This window comes from Serinus canaria, chromosome 5, assembly GCF_022539315.1.
Source record: "Serinus canaria isolate serCan28SL12 chromosome 5, serCan2020, whole genome shotgun sequence".
In the NCBI taxonomy this organism is placed as follows: domain Eukaryota; kingdom Metazoa; phylum Chordata; class Aves; order Passeriformes; family Fringillidae; genus Serinus; species Serinus canaria.
Window position 1 is genome coordinate 43917016 of NC_066319.1, and position 21187 is coordinate 43938202.

The following is a 21187-nucleotide window of genomic DNA, read 5'->3' on the forward strand; positions in this document are numbered from 1 at the left end:
GGCTGAAGAAGAAACTGGTTGGTACAAGTAATATTCCCCTACCAAACTTCTGACTATTACACAAAGTGGAAAAAAAAAAAAAAAAGAAAACCCACATAAATCAACTCTGATTCTTTAATGCTGTCATAAAACAAGCCGTTAAATCACACAAACATTCCCTTAGAAAGCTATCAAAAAAAGTTCCTCTGATCAGTTCACTACATGAAAGAAAGGGAAAAAAAAGGCAGAAAAAGCAGAAACCTTTAAAAATTTGACCCATTTTACAGCTGAGTTCATAGCAAAAGTCAGCTAGAGAGGAAATGAGTTTTTACTTGGTTCCAGTTTTATGTGAAAAGATAGATAAGTTGCTGATTGCATCAGTAGTTGTGTTTGTCATTTAATCAAATGAGAAATTAGAAGCTAAACTTAGTAATTCAGCTGCTACTGAATATATTATCTCTTCTTGATATAATCACAGAGAATTTCACTCCAAATTAACTCTTGCAATCGAATTAATGCCTTTATAAACCTGAGCAAACATTTTCTTCTCAAAGATAGACACATTTCTGTCCCGTTTTTCATTTGAACAATCTTTGCATGAGAAGAGACGTCTTGTGTTTTAGAGGTCACCTGCTCCTGCTGTTTGTTCTGCCCCTGAAGTCATAATCTTCTGCCTGTGACATCACAATTAGTTTCCACAGAGCTGATTACAGCCACAAACCAAAGATTATGACTTCAGGTGAGGGAAAAGCAGCAGGAAGAGATGAGCTCCTGAGGAAAATGTTCCCTGCTCATGACTGTAGCCTTAGAAACAAAGTGCAGAAAGTAGAAGTTGTGCTCAATTTAAAGCAAAACACTTTTATGTGAGAAGGCAGTTTCTGTTAGGAATTGCCCACTGGTCATATGCATGTAATTATTTTCTAGATAAGTGCTAAAAAGCAAGCATGTAAAATATTCAATAGATAACACCAAGGTTCCCAGAACTACATTTAGTTTAGATTTTCAAGCCCCAGATTGTCTCATTATGTATTCCCCATAGCAAACAGTGGATAAGCAATGCACTTCACAATACCAGTAAAGACATTGCACCAAAGCATTTACAATCTGGGTTGAATGAGAACAAGCAGAACTGTAAGGACTAGAGTACATGAAGCCAGAGCAAAAAACCCAAATTAAATAATAATTTAACTCTGTGGGTGGCTAATGTATATATCTTGAAACTAACAAATGTAGATTTTAGCATGAGTTATTTCCTGCTCTGTGTTTAAAGAAAGGGTTATTTTTTATTGCCTTTAACCCATTGAGAGAAGCAGTGTTTTCTGTCTAACAGTGACAGCAAGGGGCTTTGGGACTCCACCATTTCCTTGCTGAATCACTTTAAATAAGTCACTCAGTGCATCCAGATCTCATTAAGTGTTCTGTGAAATGCAATGCTGCAGCCATTACAGTAATAAGGACTTTTTAGACTTTCTGATATCTGTATGTTCTGAATGTCAGAAATATCCCTATCTATCTATCTAATCATTCTCTCACTACAAATATATATTCAGGAAGGCTTTGGGCCAGATTCTCACCTAGTGGAAATTATAGCCAGTAAGTTGTAACCAGTGTTAAACCAGTCTCCATTATTTTTATCTGGAGAAACCAAAACAAGGATAGAAACTTCACAGATAAAGAAGGGACAATTATATTGTAACAGAAGTACAAAATTAAGAAATCATTTTCTCTTCCTGTTTTGGATCAAGAATACACTTTTAATATATCAGAAATTATACTTCTTGGCAATATAATATTTTCAAAAAAAACACTGTTGTTCAGGGAAAGAAAAAAAAAATCCCCTTTAGTGATATTGAAAACAATAAGCTTTTTAAAGCTGTAAAAGTTTGCCATGTTGACACTGTACTCTGAAAGCTGAAGAAGCCTTCATTTTGACTCTGCTGAAATACAGTATCTGTGCTCAAAAGCTTTCCAGGTATTAATATTTCATAAATTATAATTAATCTTTTTAAGTCTCACCTTGTTGAAAGAAGTCAAGCAGCTAAGATTAGGTCCTTAGTCTTTAAAATTTCCACTTGCCCAGAGGATATTCTACTGGGCTCTGTACTCAGCCCCCTATTGATTTTAATTTATATAAATGATCTGTTGCCTCTCTCACACTTCTGTAGGGGTGCCATGCAAATTAGAGACAGGATGGTGGTAATGAATTACTAGGTAGACACTTTTTACATGGGCTGCTGCTGACACTGATTTAATTATTTCTTCAAGAAGTAAAAATTCAGGCTTAACTTCAAGTCTTGTCCAGGCTGTGGCTAGATGGCTAAGGGAAGTAACACCTACCAGGACTTATCTGACTATGAATCATATTTAAAGCCAAAAGTGAGAGGAAAATAAGTAGACTATTAACCAGTATAATAATGAAGTAGCTAATCTAAGTGGAGCTAGTTCAGGAAATGTGAAACAGGCCTGAGGTCAGTGCTAAGGTGCACTAGGTTGAAAGAAGAAACTAATTGCACCTTTTGGCTGCTTCTGACATTCAGAAATACAACATTTTCATTTGTCCCTGACTTACTTCTGTGTAGAAGGCCTGTGCATTTTAATCTTTGCTGTGTCTCTAAAAACATAGGTGGTATGTAATGTGTATAGAAGTTCTCATCAAACTAATGAACTTTAACTTGGTCAAGCTCTTTTACTTCTCAGTGGATCTGATAGCTAGATCTGCAAGAGCTCTGCGTGAGGTCGACTGGGAACTGGACTACAAATGGGGCTAACCATTCTTCCAAAGCCTTAAAAGTATGCTTGTAAATTCTCATGCTCTACTATTGCACACAGCACTTGTAATTCCATCTGTAGCTGCTCTGAAGTTTGCTGTGGAGTGTTTTGAAGTCTATAATTCCAGGTGGCACACAAAAAGTGGACTTAGTGCATGTTGGCCTATAATTCCCTCAGTCCTGGGACCCCACAGTCCAACAAAAGAAGATAATATTTGATTGTGCAAATATCTGCTGTACCATTTGAGCTACTACCTGGGTCTCAGCTAGAGACCAGCATACCTGGGACTATGGAACCCTGTTCGAGCAGGCAGCTCAGCTGAAAATCCATCAAGTGTTTGGAACTCTATGAGGAGTTACACAGAAGGAGCTGGTAAGAAATCCTTCATAAGATGCATAGGAAAAGTTTCTTTGGAAACTCCACTGATTACCCTGGTAGGCATAAAGAGACTGTTGAGAAAGCTGAAAGATGGTTAATGATTGCTAAGTTAAAACCTTTACAAAGACAAGAAAATGGATTGTTCTCAAGGGATTATAAACTAGGAAGCACTGGATACGATACTTTTTTAATGCATTCAGAAGTCAGGTCAGGATAAGTGATTTGGAAGTTCTAGCATTTTCACAGTTGAAAGATACTGAAAGGTATGGTTTCTTGAAGGCAAGGTCTTGAGGTGTCTGTCTGTTTTATTAGTGTCTCCTGGGTATTAATACCTACAGACAGAAAAAAAGGCAGATATCAAAGGGGAAAACTGCTCAACCTGAAAAGAACAAGGATGTTTCTCTCTGCATACATCTCTTGTTGAATATGCAGATGTTCCAGCTTTATACATAGCCATGACAATCCCTAATATCTCATAATGCCCACAGTGTAGAAATGACTCCCCACAGTGGAGACAAGGTTCCCCCTACTAGCTCACCTATGCAAACCCCAGTTGTGTGTCCTTCTCCTTGCAACACACATTGTCACTGCTTGTGCTAGATACTCTCTGCTCATCTCTTTTTAGCCAAGGCAGAGTTATGATGCTGTGGAGAAAGTTCTGCAAGTGTTAACTACTGTTCTTTCCATCTTCCCATTCTGAAGTAATTTCCCACTCTTACAAATATTTGTTCTTTTATATTTCATTTCCTTTCCTACTCCAGCTGACTCTTTGCTTTCGGCAGCAATTTCATTACTGTTAAATCAGGTTGATGGTCATCTTGAGTAGTTGTCACCATTGCTGATTTCCTCACAGCATTATTAATTTTGGCTAAAATCCTCTTACTCAGAGGTAGATAATAAGGTAGTTCACTCACATCAACATTTTATACTCACACTCTTCCCTTATCACCTGTTGTATCCAGGCCGTGTCACCACAGGGAGGATACTTAGACTGCCCCAAAGTACTAAAGTCCCTGAGTATTGCCAGGCATTCTCATCTGATCTTGCAGTACAGATCCTGTTGTGATCCACTGGCACTGATATTTGACCTCTACACCATAAACCCTTGTGATCTATGCTATAGCTTTATTTGATAAGCCAGAAAATTCATCCTTCATAGGAAGTATTGGATTTTCCTCTTGATTTCCTCATCTGTATTAGCCTATCCGGGGTAACCCAAAATATTATTGTATTCTAATAAACATATTTTTGGACTCCAGGCTTTTCATTTTGTTTTGTCCTTGCTCACCTTTGGTTGTTGTGGGGGAGTTTTCGTAATTGTGTCGTGTTGGTTTTTTTTATCTCCCTCTCTCTTTGTTATCTCTCTGTACTCATGGTCAGGAGAGGGGGAAGGGCTGCCACCATGTTTGTCTTCCCACACACTGTTGTCTGTGGAATATGCCAGTGTGTTTTTGGCATTTTTAGTGTATCTTAATTCCCAGGGAGCTCATGAGCTTTCAGAAACATTGTAACCAGTGATTATTAGTATTATTTTTCTTGCCTGTTGCTATTTTGGTTTTTTGAGTAAATATGTGGGGTTTATATCTACTCATACTTGTTTCTCCCTATTGGTGGAAAGGCATTGGCTAAAACTAACGGGAAGGTAAATAATTTTGGAGCATCTATCTCTTAAATTGTCTTTAAACCCAGACACAGACCTATGCCATTATTTTTATCTGGAGAAACCAAAAAACTGAAAGTTTAATACTTCAGAATAATCAGCAAAACTGTAGAGTGGCTTTCCAGAGTCAGAAGTTAATAAGATGAGGAATAGTATTCTGTGCTCTGCCAATGTCAAGTGATTTATATTCCAAAAATTTCATTTCACTAATGTCACGTAGGTCTTGAGCAGACATTTCATACCACTCATCAGTTTCAGAGACAGAGAAGCTGCAATACATCAATGTCTTTAATGACAGCCCTGGCATATCTTGTTTGAAGTCCCCCATGTTTATCCTTAAGGATGGCAGTTTTATTTCTCCATTTCTAAGTATTCAGGCTTGTTTATGGGTTACAAGAGCAATACATTAGATTGTATGAAGATGCCTTTAAAACCAGGGACCCAGCATTATAAGAGGGATCCTGGATCATTAAGTCCAGTCTCCACAATGTTGATGACATGTACACAATTTAGCTGACTTCAGACATCATTCAGACTCCACTTTAGAGACAGGTTTTCCTCTCACCACATAAACTTAGAGGTTGGAGTTTTTTGCTTTTCAGATGCTTTTCCCTAGGTTTTAATTATTATTCTAGTTTACAGTCTGAATGGTTGTACACCTCACTATATTATATCCATTTCTTCCTCTACCAGCATTATTTTTCAGATAGAGATTTTTTTCTAGTACATATAAAACTGATGTATATTTTTAAGTGCAAAGATTTTTCCACACAAACTTTAATTTTTTACCCTTTAGTTTTTTCCTAATAAGACAAATTTTTCACCTTTTTAGTTACCAACATAGGCCTTGTAAATCTGTCTGTTAAACAAAATAGTAACTGTTTTTATTTAGTACTTCAGCATAGCAGACACAATATAAATGAGCTTCTGTGTGAAGTCTCACTGGTGACAGTGTCTCCTGGAAATATGTCCTCTGGTACAAGGGTCACACTGGATTTTCCCATGGTCACAACACTTCAGTGTCTGTACTTGTACTATGAATACATAAATATTCATTTAAGCAGACGTAATTCCTGGTTGACAAACTGCCAGTTTTAATAGAAATTTATCTTTGAAACAAATCCTTTTTCTTCCTTTGTGGCAGATAGATTCTGCAAGACATACTTCTGAAGCATGATACTTTATGATACCATGCCTAATAAATGGATTGTTTGGTTGTTTGTCAGTTTTTTTAATTTTCTATTTTATAACAGCAGTTTGCTGAATATTTTTGACAAAAAGATCCTCCACCTCTGCAGAAAGAAACCCTCTACAGGCTTTCTTTAAGTTCTTCTGCTTCTCATCTTTGAGCTCTTTTGTTTCTCTGTGTTTGTTGAACCTTCTCAGGCCTATCGGTCCTTCCAAATACTGCTGGGGTGCCCTCACTGCCACATCCTGATCCTGGTCTGGCTGATACATTTCAGGGTACAATCTTTAGGAGGATACAAGCTAAAAATGCAGAAATGGGTGAGACAAGCAAGACACAGTATTCCCGAGGAGATGTTCAGTCTCCTAATTAATTTCAGCAATAATAGTTCAGAATTTTTTTTATTTTCATGAATTAAAACCCATGATTTTTTAAAACTAATCTGTCAAAACTAAAATTGCTCAATGAGACTCTTAAAATATTTATTTTTGGATTACATATATTAAATAAAAGTGAGGAAAATATTAACTAAACTAAATTTGCAGTACATTGTCATTTCAGTATCCTAAATATCTTCTTCCAACATGTATATTACAATAAAAATTCTGAGATCAGTGGTTGCTACAAGAAAAATGATTGGATATGCAGCCAAGTAGAGGAAGACAAAAAGCATACATCAGAGAAGGAAAACATGAGACAAAAAGGATGTTCCAATATTCTGAAAAGTCAAATTTTTTTAAAGAAATTATCCAATAACAAGCAAAAGTAATTACAATATTGGAAGATTTGGAAATATTTTGTCATGTGTTTGAAGAACTCTTAAATTTCTGCTAATAAGTATTCATAAAAATATATTATCATTAGTATATTTAAACAGAACTAATTTTTAACATTTTAAATATTTTTATGACTAAGTAATTGTCCCTTCAAAACAAAATTAACTTGTTTGATATCAGACAAACAACCCCAAACCCTTATAAGTCTTAGTCAATTGATCAAATCCCTCAAATAATTAATTTACTGCAATAGGTTGAAAAATACTATCAAGAAGTATTAACTCTAAAATTCAAAAAATATTCTTAGGAAAAAAAAATCACATCTGAAGAGATTTTTTAAAATTCATGCCAGCTTTCATGGATATGAAAGATGATCTGATATCAGCCAGTTAATCATTCTTTGTGAATTATCCGTTCCCCTTTCATGGAAAGGGACAGATCTACTGACAGATGAGGAATGATTCCAACCCAATTTTTCTGTCTGGACTAGAGGGAAGTTTAAACAGAAAGCTATAGTGAATCTTCATGATTCTTGCATGTGATGTAGGAATCATAAATCACTTGGCAGGGAAAAGGAACTGTATCTATCCTATGAACTATAGCAAGCATTATAAAGCTGGAGCTTCTAAAAAAATTCAAGGACAGTTACCTAATAGCAGCCCTAAGGATCCATAATCTTTGTTTTAGTCATGATTTTATCAATATGTATTTCTGACATCTAACTATTACTAATTTAAATTCCTGAGCTCTGTATAAGTGCCCCCACCTTGAAATGTGAGCAGTTTCGATCCCGCTGTCTCAGTCCCTTGTTAGTGTTTGCACAAATGTCCTATTTTTATACTTTTTTAGTATTTTGTCAAATGCACCATGCTGAAGCAAAAGCTTTTGTGTTTGTTTTTATTTTTTGAGAGTTTGACAGGAAATTAATCAGAATAATCCAAGCAAACCTTAGTTTTGCATTTCTTACTTGTGTTTTCTGTTTCTTTTCACTCAGCTGAAGACCTTAAGAGTGAGTATATCTATCTCTAACCTCAACACTCTTAGCAGTGCTATACTAAATCCCACGAAAACAGTATAGGAAATCTTAAAGAATTCTTTTATCATCACAGAGGAATTTAGCCATCACAGCTGGAACAATGTTTTTTCATCATCATTTGTCCTTCCAAATGACAATAATACACAAATATACCAATGCATCTCATATTTCATGTAGTGTTTTATCTTGCTTAGCAACATTCAGTAAAGATATCTGTCATGACTGTCATATAACATATAATTCAACCTTAAAGTCTGTCTGATTTGATGGGTTACTCTGGGTATTCCTACTGCTCGTTTGCATCCACAAACGAATCTAATGTATTCAGTTTGAACTGAGATGATTCTTGGGTAACAAAATTTAAATGAAATAAAAGCTTGAAGTAAGGAAATTGAGACATGGCAAAACCAAGAAATGAAAAAATTCCACAAAATACTCACAGTAATAAAATTCTGTTCAGCTTCAGAACTACACTGTACTTACACTGTAACTATAAGATACAAGTATTTGGACTATTCCAGAGGAGGCAGTCTGTGCTTGATCTGATTTACAGATGTTTAAAGCAAGTCAAAACTTTGATAAAAATCATCAAGTTGCACCAACATTTGCCTTACAATGAATAGGCAAAATTTCAGTTAATGGAATCATAGAATCATACAATATCCTGAGCTGGAAGGGATTGAGATAGGAGGTCTACAATTAAACACAGTATCTAAAGTACTACTAATTGTATCCTATTACTTCATAATTACTTACAGATTACTACAATTGAAAATCCCAGTAGAGCAGGTAAAATTAATTCTATTTTTCCCCTCATAATTTGGAATAAAGTGACCTGTATACATAGGCTGTTTTCTCAAGTTTATCTTTATTTCAAAATTTAATGCACAGGAAAGTAATCTGTCAAATCAATAAGTGAATAAAAATTACTTTCAGTACTTTGACAGTTTCATCCTAAGTGGCATAAAGACAAATAAATATGCACTTAAAAGCAGATTTATGCTTTTACTGGAGTAGCAGAGAGAAGATATAGTAAATGTTTGCAGATTCCAGACACTATATTAGGTTTTTGCCTCAGTAGACTACAATTTGAATTAAAAATTTAATGCAATTGGAAATTTAAATTTAAATTAAAAAAAAAATTGGTTTCATTTTGTATTAAAGAATGTCTTTCTCCTTTTGTTTACAATGGTTCAACAAGTGCAATGCAAAATTATATGTCTTAGTTATTTATACTCAGGCAAATGAATTAATTTCAGTTCTTTGTTGGTTTAAAGATTTCTTTTCAGAGGAGCAGCAGAAATATTGCAGACCTTTCTCTTGTAGTAGCAGTCACATTAAACTACCAGTGCCCCAGTGAATGCCAGGATTTTCCTGTCCTATTATATTCAGAAGCTCCACTGAATATAAACTATTCAAACTACTTGACAAAAAAATATTGAGGAGAAATGTTAAAGAAAAAGACTGCTATCTTAATTGCCTACTCTTAAATATTAAGCTTCCTTAGTCTGAGTTATACTGAGAGTATTTAGAATAATTCAGGCCTAATTATGTTCCATTTTCTTAACAGCCATTTTATCCTGACAGCATTTACATGCAAGGGGATCAGAAGGACAAATGGTTTCACTTATTTATACAACTTGATGGAACATTCCACATCTCACATCATGTTTCATAGCATTTCCTAAGCAATGGGAAGATAAAACCTTGAAATATGTTTTTCATAATTTCATCAGTCAAAGTTTTCACAAACTTGAGGCTTTGCAGATTAAAATGCAAGTACATCTGCACACCAAGTGGAGCAGCTGTGATCAGATGAAGATGTTTAAGTACTATATAAATATATCCATATATTCAATACTTTAAAATTTTGTTATAATGTACTAAAAGCTCTTGATTCAATCACAGATATTCCATGAAAGATAGCATGTTCCTCTTTGGAAATGTATAGATATAATACTCCATGCATACAACATTTATATGCAAAAACACATATATAATTTATTACTTAAAGGAGGTAGAACAATGATCTACACCGCCAATAGCATATAGGTGAAACTGAACCGATGCCAGGGCAAAATGGTGAAGACATATATTCTATTCACAGAGCTTTGGAAATGTTTTATTTTATGTTCAGTGGCAGTAATATAATCTCTGATATTTCAGCATAGATAATGATCCTACCATGCTCTGCCTGGATAAACTTTATAAGGTAGAAACTCATGAGAATGTTTCAACAGCAGTCTGGGAGGAAAAAAAAAAAGTCATTGTTCTGCAGCATTTATCATTTTCAAGCTCCTGTCATAGGAATACAGATAGAATAAGCTCCATCAGGAAAATTTTTGATATAGGTTTTGAGAAACTCAGCAAAAGTGGGATTCATCTCATCTCATCTCGATTTAGCTATGAAAAGACAGGTTTAATTAAGTCATATCTGTAATGGAGTCAGTGAAGAACAAATGACTCCCAGTCAGTGTGCCTTTAATATAGATAATGAATTACTCTCTCATGAAAAGTACTATGGCAAAGTCTGTACAAGCTTAAGATCAAGATCAAATGAAAGTTCATGGTCCCTGAAAATGGCAAACCTAAATTTTTTCATAGCTTGAAGATTCTCATCTACCAGGAAATACCTTTTGGATTTATTATTGTGAGATGCTGTAAACAACATTTTTTTCAAAATGTTCAAAAATCGTAGTATATTTTAAGAATGTGAGTAATTTTTTATTTTCTTCTCTAATGACCTGGTTTACCATTAACATTACAATGGCTCATCTACATAATCTTTTGCAAGCAGATATTAGTTCATTTCATCTTTGATTGAAGCCAGATAGACACACATCAGTATTAAGTCTCATGCTTAAAGCAACGCTACAGCTTAAAAGTATTCAGAGTTCCTGAACACCAGGATGAATAAAAAAGACTAGCATTTCCTTTATAGTCATCTACACTCAGTTAAGCTTTGGTACTTTATATCTCAAGCACAGGAGAACAGAGCTGTTTGCTTTTTTTCATTTTAAACATCACAAAATATTTTTGCTGTGGTGTAAGAAAATATTATGGGTTTAGCCTGTTCTTTTCAAAAGCTGTTCTTTCGATTTCTAGCTATAGATATATAATCTGAAAAATTAAAATAGCTCAAAACACATTAAATAAACACAGAAATTATAATTAAATAGTTGCCTGAAGTCATGCCTTCCTGCCTGTTTGTCAAACAATCTGCTATTTAACAGTACTGATAAACATTCCAATCATCTATTCAGGTACTATATTGAAAAAAACATAGAGAATTGCTCTGCATCATTCATGGAGACTCATGGAGGTGGTGTGAGTAGACTTGTTAATTAGAATTGCACATGAATCTTTACAAATTAAAACCACTGCTTTTCAGAATAATCCATATTCAATTAGCACACCTTCCCAAGATGTCACACAGCTCTGATACCAGCTCTTCACAGGCCCTACATTGGGTTCCAATAGTTTTCATTTAATGGCACAAATTTTCCCCACTTGGTATTTCTGAATTTTATCATTTCCATGGATGATAAATCACTTAAAACTCAGTAAGTTAATTATTAGTATGAAAAGTCTCCTAGAATTTAGTAAATGGTTCCTGTCTCAGTTTTCCAGTCTTCATACCTAGACAATCACCATGGTTATCATTCCACTTATTTATCTCATAGCATCATAAGGCAGTATAAAGTTTGTTTAAATTACCTTAGATGCTGTGCAGTATATGAAAAAGTGATGCATATGCTAGGTACAAAAGCACAGTTACAGAATTTCAGTCCATTTCAGCTTTTAAGTGGTTAACAAGGTTTCATTTAATATTAATAAAGTATCGCCTTACTAATTCAGACTTTTCAGAAAAGAGTATAATTCCATAGAAATGCTCCAGAAAATCATTTGCACTTGCTATGTAAAAATGAAGGCTATGAGTGAGTGACTCTTCTAATAAAAATGAAGATTTGTTCCAGCTTTTAAGTAGATGCACATGGTAGATAAACGCTTTTCTCTTTGGCCATTATCCAGGGAATATCAGGGCTGATAAAACACACAGTGGATTTATTATTAGCTGCCAGAATAAAATGCTCAAAACTGCCTACAAGCATCACTGCAGATGCACTGTTGCCAACATTTAAAGGGGCCTCCAGACTAAGTGATTCACTATGAGGTCCAATGCACCTTTATTGCCACCCTGGTCATATTACTATCCTCTTAGATTCTCACTGAATTTGACAATTGGTTTGCAAATACAAAATTTCTCCACATAACCTCATCCAGAATCAAAGCTGGACTGCTTTTTGAATTTAATTTTAAAATGAAAAAATTATACTGGGGCCTGAATGTGTCAACAGCACTTGTTCCTTTAGGAGGAATATCTTTATGTGTGTATATATATGTATGATTAACTGAATAAGGAATATGCCTCTGTCTTTTTTCTGTCCAATGGCACACTGATATAGCAAGGTCATACAAATAATTGGCTATAACCAGAGTACATTTCAGAGCTGGAAGTCTGAGGGTTGTCCTCATTCTCAGAAATATGTATTCAATCATGTTTAATAATTATTATAGCAGTCTATGAGAGACACAACTTGCTTATTCAACATGCCAATTAAATGTGGAATTCTTTCAGACCCATTTTAGAGATTAATCTATAAGCACTTCTGAATAAATGTTTACAGGAACCAAAAAAAGTCTGGCATGTGAAATGCAAGCACTGAAAAGCTTTGGAAAGCTTATCCCACAAAATGTTACCTGTTCTCTGAATAATAGAGACAAAAGAATAGCAGGAATGTGGGCCTGAGTTTGCCCTACAGTTAAATCATAGGGTAAGACATTGTTTCCAGTGAAATTCACATCTCACTTTCTTAAAATACTGTTAAAAAAAACCCCAAAAACATAAAAATACAGATTATTAGGGAGGAAAATGTAATATTTTGCTTTAGAAGATGAGTCAGGCCTTATATAGAAGTTCAGAATCAGTGATCGTAATAATCCTCTTCTGACTTTAATATAAATTCATTTACAGGTGCGAAGGGGACTTTTTAACATTTAAAAAATGTGCATAGAATAATAATTCAGAAATAAACCTTAGGTCCTGATATTTTAGTAGCACAAAGGAACTCTACTCAGAGTTTATTTAATGACTGTATCTCACTTGTACTCAAGTTTTATCAGTTGTCAGTGTATCTTTCAAATTATCCTTTTTTCCTGTTCCTGTTTTATCTCTAATTTATGCTGAGAGCATCCCTTTTGTCCTCATTCAAATGAAAATTACACTCATACCAAAAGTCTTGAAGGAAAGCCTATATTTATGAACTACCTTACTCAATTTCAAGATGAAAGATTTTACATTATCTTTAGATAAACATTCCAGTACAGTTTCTGAGTTGGAGCAAGTCTGTATAGCTCCATTAATTTCAGTGAAGTAATGTCTCTTTAAGTCTACCAAGGATCTGGACTGCAGGCTTCTGTAAATCTGAATGATATTAATCCTTGAGTCTTTGAACTTTATCTCAGACTACATAATTGTATAAACTTTACAAGTAACTCTTCTAAAAAAAAAAGAATATCTTACTGAGGTTTACAAAAATAATGACATATCTTCAAGAACATGTCATTTAAAATAACTGATATAAAATATGTTTTAAATTATGGCAATGCATTGTACAACTCACAGTATTCAGTTCTTGCTATGAACAAACCTCAAACAGACTTGTGGCTTTTAGAAATTAAATCAAAGATGGAAACTACCTAATTAACAGGAGACTACAACATCCAACACTAGGAAGTTTTGAGTCTAAAGACATGGGGAGTAAATTCCAGTGTTATAAAAATGCATCATAAGGTTGTCATTGTAATCACAAAGCATCATCACAGTCATCAGCAGCATTTGCTCGAATAATGCCTTCTGTATAAGAACACATATTATTTTGACAAATTAGTGAATAATATATATTTTTAATCATAGATGTGATTGTGCACATATCTGGAAGTCCTGTGATTTTGCAGTACAAAGAGTAGGAGGTTTTTTCCCCCTAAGTTCCCTATGGTTGTAAGCATATTATTGTACATCCTATCCCTTACTACTGAAGTGCCTCACAAATATTTTTTCCAATGTCAGTTTGTCATTTACTACCTTGATCCAGTGTTAAAGTACCAAAATGCTCATAAAACCCCAAACACCAGCCTTCAACAAATCCTTGCCTATCAAACACTGAATGGTTTTAAATGTTAAGGAAAAAAAATTGTTTATAAGTTTTAAACAGAACATTTGGTTAGCAGTTTTATCTCTGCTAATTAGAAACAATATTTTTTTTTTTTTAAGGAGAGGGAAAATTGGAAGCAGTGATGTCACGTTTTTTTCCAATCCAAGGTGCTTAGTGCCTGCAGGAGGTGCATGATTAGCAGAAGCTTAAAGCTGTATTCTGCTCTCGATCTGCATGAGGAACCAGCGCTCATATCAAGAGCATACACAGACCTCAGGCACTTTATGGCCTGTAGTTAGGAATGACATGCTAAACCTTTCCTGAATGTAATGTCAAACACACTGCAGTGCAATTGATTAACCTAATTTTTCTGTGCTTTTCCCTCTTGCTGTGGTAATAAACTGCACTATTACAAGGTGACACAAAGCCTGAAACTGCATTTAGAGTAATGAATGACTTTTCATGACACAAAAGGGGCAAACCAAAGCATTTAGCCTGAATTAGTGACAAGTACAGGAAATAGAGTACAGGAAATTGTCAGGTAATGGCTTTCTCCTAAACTGTTGCTCTCCTCTTGAAGAATGATCCCTTTCCCCCTATTTTCCCAGTTCTTTTTACTTGTCTTTCAGGAACAGAAATTCTACCTGAATCACCAAAACAGGTCACAGCGTTTTAACAGTGGTTCACATGGTTCAGGATCAATTTCCAGATCATGACTGCTGTCAGCTGCTGCCAAGAAATGTCCAACACAAGTTATTCCCCTCTGCTTCTTTCCCTCTGTCATCAGGTAAGATTAAAAAAATAAATAACGTTTCAATGCATGCTTAACATAATAAATGCAAACACTTTGTAAAATACAATCGGCATGTGAAAAGAAATTCAAGAGTTCCAGAGGGAAATGATACTCGTCTCTCTCAGGACAAGGTTATCCTGCTCTGAGAACTGCAACCTATAAAAGAGTTCTTTCTCCTTGCATTTTCTTCCCTTATTTCAATGACAAAGCACATTTTCAGGTGCTTTGTCCACAAGAGTTAATGGGAATTCTCAGAAATGATAGATTGTGTGACCTGGAGTATGATGAGGTGAATACTACTTACTGATTTATTATATACTTTGGATGCTGGTACACTGCTCAGTTGAAGAGACACTTGAGAAAAACAGGACCACAAAGACAGCGAAGTAATTCATAAATAATTGATTACTTAGACAATGCCTAGATTGGACATTGTAACAAAAATTAAAAATTAATTCAGATTTTCTAAGCATAATATTTTGTAAATTTAAAAATGATTACATTTTTCAATTAATTTGTGAACTTGTAAAATTCAGAGGATTTTTAACAGGGACTGAAATTAGGAACAGGGGCTGAAAGAATGAAAATAACTCCTGAAACTCTATTCTGTAAGTCCAAAGTGGCATCTCTGCTGGCATGCCTCCTTACTTCTCCAAGAGTCAAAAACTCCTTAATTTTATAATTGCTGTGCCTAAGACAGCCTGCAGCTATCATTTCCTTCCTAATAACTGGAACAGGGCTGTGTCTTGGATCCAGTATGAGAACAATGTTGATAACACACTGCTGTTTAAGTTGTTGCTGTGCTATGCTTACCCCAAGACAAGGACTTTTCAGTTACCCATGCCCTGTCAGCAAGCACAAGAAGTTCAAGAATTTATTTCAGGTATTAAACTGCTCTTATCTGCATCCATGTTGTTTACTTTTATCCAGTTCTCCTCCCCACTGGGGGCAGCAGGGCAGGGCATCAGGGTGAGTGGTATTTAGCTGCCAGCCGGAGTTAAACCACAAATCCCACCTGGCACCCAGTGTGGGATTCTTAAAGGGTGATTGGGTTCTACTGATCCCTCCTTGGCTCTCTAGTCACCAAATGAGTGTATGGAAGGGCATCAGGGAGTCTCAGATGGTGCTCCTTGTGGGAGAGACTGGCACCTTTTGTTCTCCAGCCCATCATCAACCCCACAACAGAAGGGCCCTCTGAGACAAGGGCAAGCTGCTCAATTTCCTCCATCTCCAAGGCAGCTGTACTGAAAGCCTTCCAGCCTTAAGTATGAAGGTTTTTTCCTCATGTTCCAAGTTACAACAATGAAATTAATCTGATCTATTAAAAAAAGAAAGAATTGTTCTTCTGAGGTTTGTGATTAGAATTTTTCTGCTTTTAAAATGTATTAGAATTAGAAACTTTCTGGATTATGCTGGCAATTAAAAAGATGAGGTATAGTTTTGGATAGTCCTTTCACTGGTGGTTTGGTCAACTTCAAAGAAGAGAGAGAAAATTTAAAATTTAACCCTGTTATAATGGTTATGTGTCTTAAATTGCATATGTTTACAAGATTAAAAATAGGAAATGCAACATTTCCATTTCTTGGCTATTGCATTTTTATTGCAGATCTACATTGTTATTAATAATTTTCAAATTAACATAATTTATAAATTTCAACCGTACTTCTTTTCCAGTAGAGCACTGAAGTGTCCTGTAAACTGAATAAATGAAAAAGGAAAAACAAAATGTATGAGTCATTAAGTAAAATGTGCTACTGTCAGTACAAAAGCAAGAGGAAAAAACATGCAGTAAGTGCAACAGGAGTAACTGAAGATGGGGAAATTGGTTTAAATAGGTTAAAAAATGATTTGCAATTACCCTGAAAATCACAGTGTACAAAATATGAACCTTTTTGCATTTTCAAGGTTTCTGTACTAGCTTCATTCCTTTCAGCCACTGTTTTCAATTTTCACCTGCCATGAATTCTTTATTCTGGAGAGGATCCGAAATTAACCCACAAAAGACTGCATTCTTATCCAGCACATTGAGTTCAATGGCCTAAAAAGTATTTCAACAAGGCACCCCCTGTCATCATTCCTTCCTTAGGAAAGAGAGACTTTCAGTTCTAGAAAAGAGCCACATTTCCTAAGGATTCCATCAGACCATTGTTTGCTGAAGGGACATACAGGCTGAAAAAATGTTTTGCAGTTTTCAGTGCCCAGGGAAACAGTCTTCTGCCAACTCTGAGTTTTACCTATAACAGATTGGAAATCCTATGGAAGAAAATGTTGAAAATGCACTTTTAAAAAATCATCTCACCAAATAAATTGCTTAGGTGATTCTCTTAATTTATTGTGAGTTCAGAGATTCAGAAAAGAAGCTGTTTCAATTTTTTATCAAATAAATCAACATTTTCAAGTGCTCCTTGTAGATGCACTTACATCAGCTAATAACAGATAACCTTTCTGGTATACAACATGATAAAATGAAAGGAAATTTACATGCATAAGTTTATCTCAGTAAGGATTTATATGCTTTTTTTCCTTCAGATTTTTCTGTCATAGCATTAACGCTACCATAATTCTTTTTGGAGTAGAAGACATGAAATTGCTGGTGAGGAATTTTCCTCTTCTTTTGGTTCCTATAACTAAAATTCAGAGTAAAAAACACAGTTTCATATAACTTTCCAGATGACAAAAATTTCATTACCCCTTTCAGTAGTTTAAAAGCCTTCATTTACTTGAAATGAAAATATATACTTGAAAATATGTAAAAATAGCAGATATATTCATGGCTATTAAGATGTATATAAGACAAATCTTGTCACACAACATCTTTATTAGAAAAAAATTACCAAGATGATTTTCTGTGTGCTTTCCATATCATGAAGTAACATTTGCTGTCTTTTTAAGGTAGATAACCTGCTATGAATACTTTATCTTTCTGCTATAAGAATAAAAAAAACCTTAACACATACACACACACACTATCTAATATGATGAGAAAAAAGGACCAGAATGCCTTGTAAAATTATGTGGTGCAGGTGTGCAGTATAGTTGGCGACTTTAAACCTAAAAACAGCTTCTAACTTCAGCAGCATTAAATTACCTTTCAAAGTGTGACACTTTGCAAACTAAAAAGCTTAACTCTTAATAACATAGCATGTTGGTTGCTTTATACTTAACTAGCATTTCCAGTCCATGACAGAGCAGTACTTCGTGTGTGCTCTTGAAATACTCTGTCTTTGCAGTTACATAGTATTAACACATCTATGGCATCACATCATCATGAGTCCTACAGAACTTACAGAACAAATTGCTTTCAGGTGTTAAGAACCTGGACACAATAAAAGCTTTAAATTAACAGGCTGATCTGATCATTCAGATTTGAATTTGATATTTTTCTTTACATGTACTATGACAGTTTAGGACCTTAGTCATTCAAATGAATTTCTGTAGTTTTCAATGATTTATAGACTTTTTAAAACTGTTTCCCTTTTGTCCCTGGAAGCAACGTTTGCCATTAGAATCTATGTATGCCTTTAGCTATGGACCCTGCAAATAACTGTGCATGTGAGTCTCTGTCAATTCTGCCCCAGCTGTGTAATTCTGCCCCAGCTACTCCTCTCCTCCATCCACCTTGACAGACTTGTTTATAGGCATCAGACAAAGATACAGAAATTGACAGCTTTTAGAAAAAAGAATACAAATAAGTTTTTCACCAGTGAAACAAGGGTTGTGCAACAATGATGGAAACTTAGAAGACCAAAATAAGCTTATTTCCATATAAATATTTATCAAAAAAATTTCCTAATTTTTCTGTGTGAATGTTTAGCAGTATTAATAAAACAAATACTTTATCCTTTATCCTTATATATGAACTTCATATTTTTTCAGATAATTTCTGAAGGTATTTCTAATCTGTTCAAACCTGTGTCCAAAAACAGACACACAAAACCCCCATTGTACAAAATACCCATGAATGAACACTGACTATATAAGTATCCGCCCTTGTCTACCTTTTCTGCTTTAAACGACTTCGTTTTCTAAGTTTGTTCCTCTGTAGCATACTCAAGTTAGATTCCTAAAAGTAAAGTAATTTTTTCTTCTGTGAAAATATCTCCTGACTGTCAAAAAGTTTTCATTAGTTAAAAGGTTTTTAAAGATCATCTTAAAAGCTGAAATCCTGCAGAACTCTTAAAACTCCAGTAATCCAGGCAATGCAGCTGCAATCTTGGAATTCTTTTTTGGAAGGAAGACCATCAGTATCATCATTAACCCTCTTCAGGAAGAACAGTAAAATGATCAAAAATCAGTTAAATATCAAGAACAGCACGCATCTCCTAATTTGACATAAAAATAGCTAAAAAAATACTCTATCTCTTCTACAGATGTCAATTTGTTATCATGGAACTGTGAGAGGCTGATCATTCAGAGCAGTTTTATTTTTGAAAATAAGTGTTGGAATCTGTTTATCAAAATTAACACATGTATATGGAATTTCCTCAACATCCTTTTTGCAGCTGTATTTTTCAGTACCATAAAATCCAAGAGAATAGGTACTTAGCAGTTTTTCATGAGCAGAAATCTCTTCTTTCTTCCACAAAAAATTAAATTAATTTACACTTTATTGAAATTTTGCAAAACTTTAGTTGGAAAGAGGAAGAACACAGCTTCTGCAATCCAGTTAGTGAATTTTGATTACTGTCATGTTATCTACAGCTTATCTATTAGGTGGCTATGACATCACATACTCACTTTTTAACTAAAAAAGGTCTGTATTGTCAGCAGGCCAGAGTTAAACAATTGCATTGCCATTGATTTGGGAAGTGGGAAGAGAGGAAAAGACACAACTTAAGAAACTTACTGTTGGAAAAATCATCTGAGAAATAAAACTGAGATTCCTGTGATTTATCTCAAGAATGAACATCAATAATTCTCCTATGCAACAAATTAAATTTTCCTATGTTAAGAAACAACAGGAAATTCTACCATGTGCAGCACCTAGACAACAAAAATGTCTTCATGGATGAAGAACAGAAGATACTGCACAGATCCCTTGCTGTAAATTACTGATGTTCCTGCTGGGTCTGGAACATAGAGGATTTATCTGCTGATATCGTCAAGGAGCCTCTTAACCTCTGTGACACTCACACAAAGTGTATGGTGAATGGAGAAAATTGTATGGTGAATGCAATGTGCTCCTTCTGCCTCTTAATGCTGTTTTTAAGATTGCAAAGGCTGCAGTTGGAAAACCTGGGGTTTTTTTTATTGATTTAAACACTCTCCATTGGCATTTATGGCTGCCTGCTGGTTTACAGCCATGTTACACTGAAACTATTAGAGCAAGAGAAATAAAAAGCCTCTTTTTGTGTCATAGCTGTATTTTCAGTACCTTTTTTTTTCCTTGTGATTGAGAAATATTATTTACTTATTCATTTACTCACTAATGTCTCAGCTCATTTTTAAGAAATATTTTTTTGGGGGAGTGCTATATTTGGGAAAGCAGATTTCAAAGCTTGTAATTCAAGCTCATTCTTTTCAGATGAGCTTGAATTACAATTGGCTTTTAAAATGTAGGTTCCAACCTGTCTGCATTCCTTTAGGGTTGAAAAAGAGGCTGAGGTTTTCTAGAGGCTTCCTTACATTGTTTCTGGGGGTCACTCCAAATAGGAACCAGGAAAGCAGAAAAGTTTCTGAACCTTCCAGAGTGTTTTGTAACTGAAAGAGGTAAGTCCTTGGAAAAAGTGAAAATCTTAGGATTTTCCCCATTTCAGGGTTACTATTGAAATATAAGTTGCTTATGTCTAGGCAAATACCACATGACCACAGATGTGAGCTCACATATCTTTTCCTGCGTCTGGACTGGAAAAACAATCTCACTTCCATGCCATGTAACACCAATAGTGGGATCACGAGGCAGGGATTTTGTTCTATTTCTCCTTTTACTTTGTTAAATGGAACTTTGGAATGGAGTTACCTTAGGCATAATTTAATGCTTTCAGATGTACCAATGGAAAATAGTTCTTTTTCCATGAAAATATAATTATGTTCTCATTTAAGACACTTTTGTAAACTGTGTATGTATGCCTACAGTTTATTTTGAAAAGCACTCATTCATGTAATCCACTGATCCACATCTTATGATCACTGTGGGAGAAACAGCTTTTTCAGCCTTCTCAGTCAGAAACTCTAAGAAGTTTCAGAAGAAAAATAGTATCTTGGGGCTTCATATTCTTCTAAAAGTCAAGTCTGTTGTCACCTGAAAGCACTCTCTGTGCTGCAAGTAACACAAACATTGTTGTCCTTACAGAGGTGATTTAAAATTATTCCATGCTTTCCCTAAAAATATAAATTCTATTGATTGTTGTTGTGAAAAATATTTAATAAATAATTTTAAATTTAAGAAAATTCCC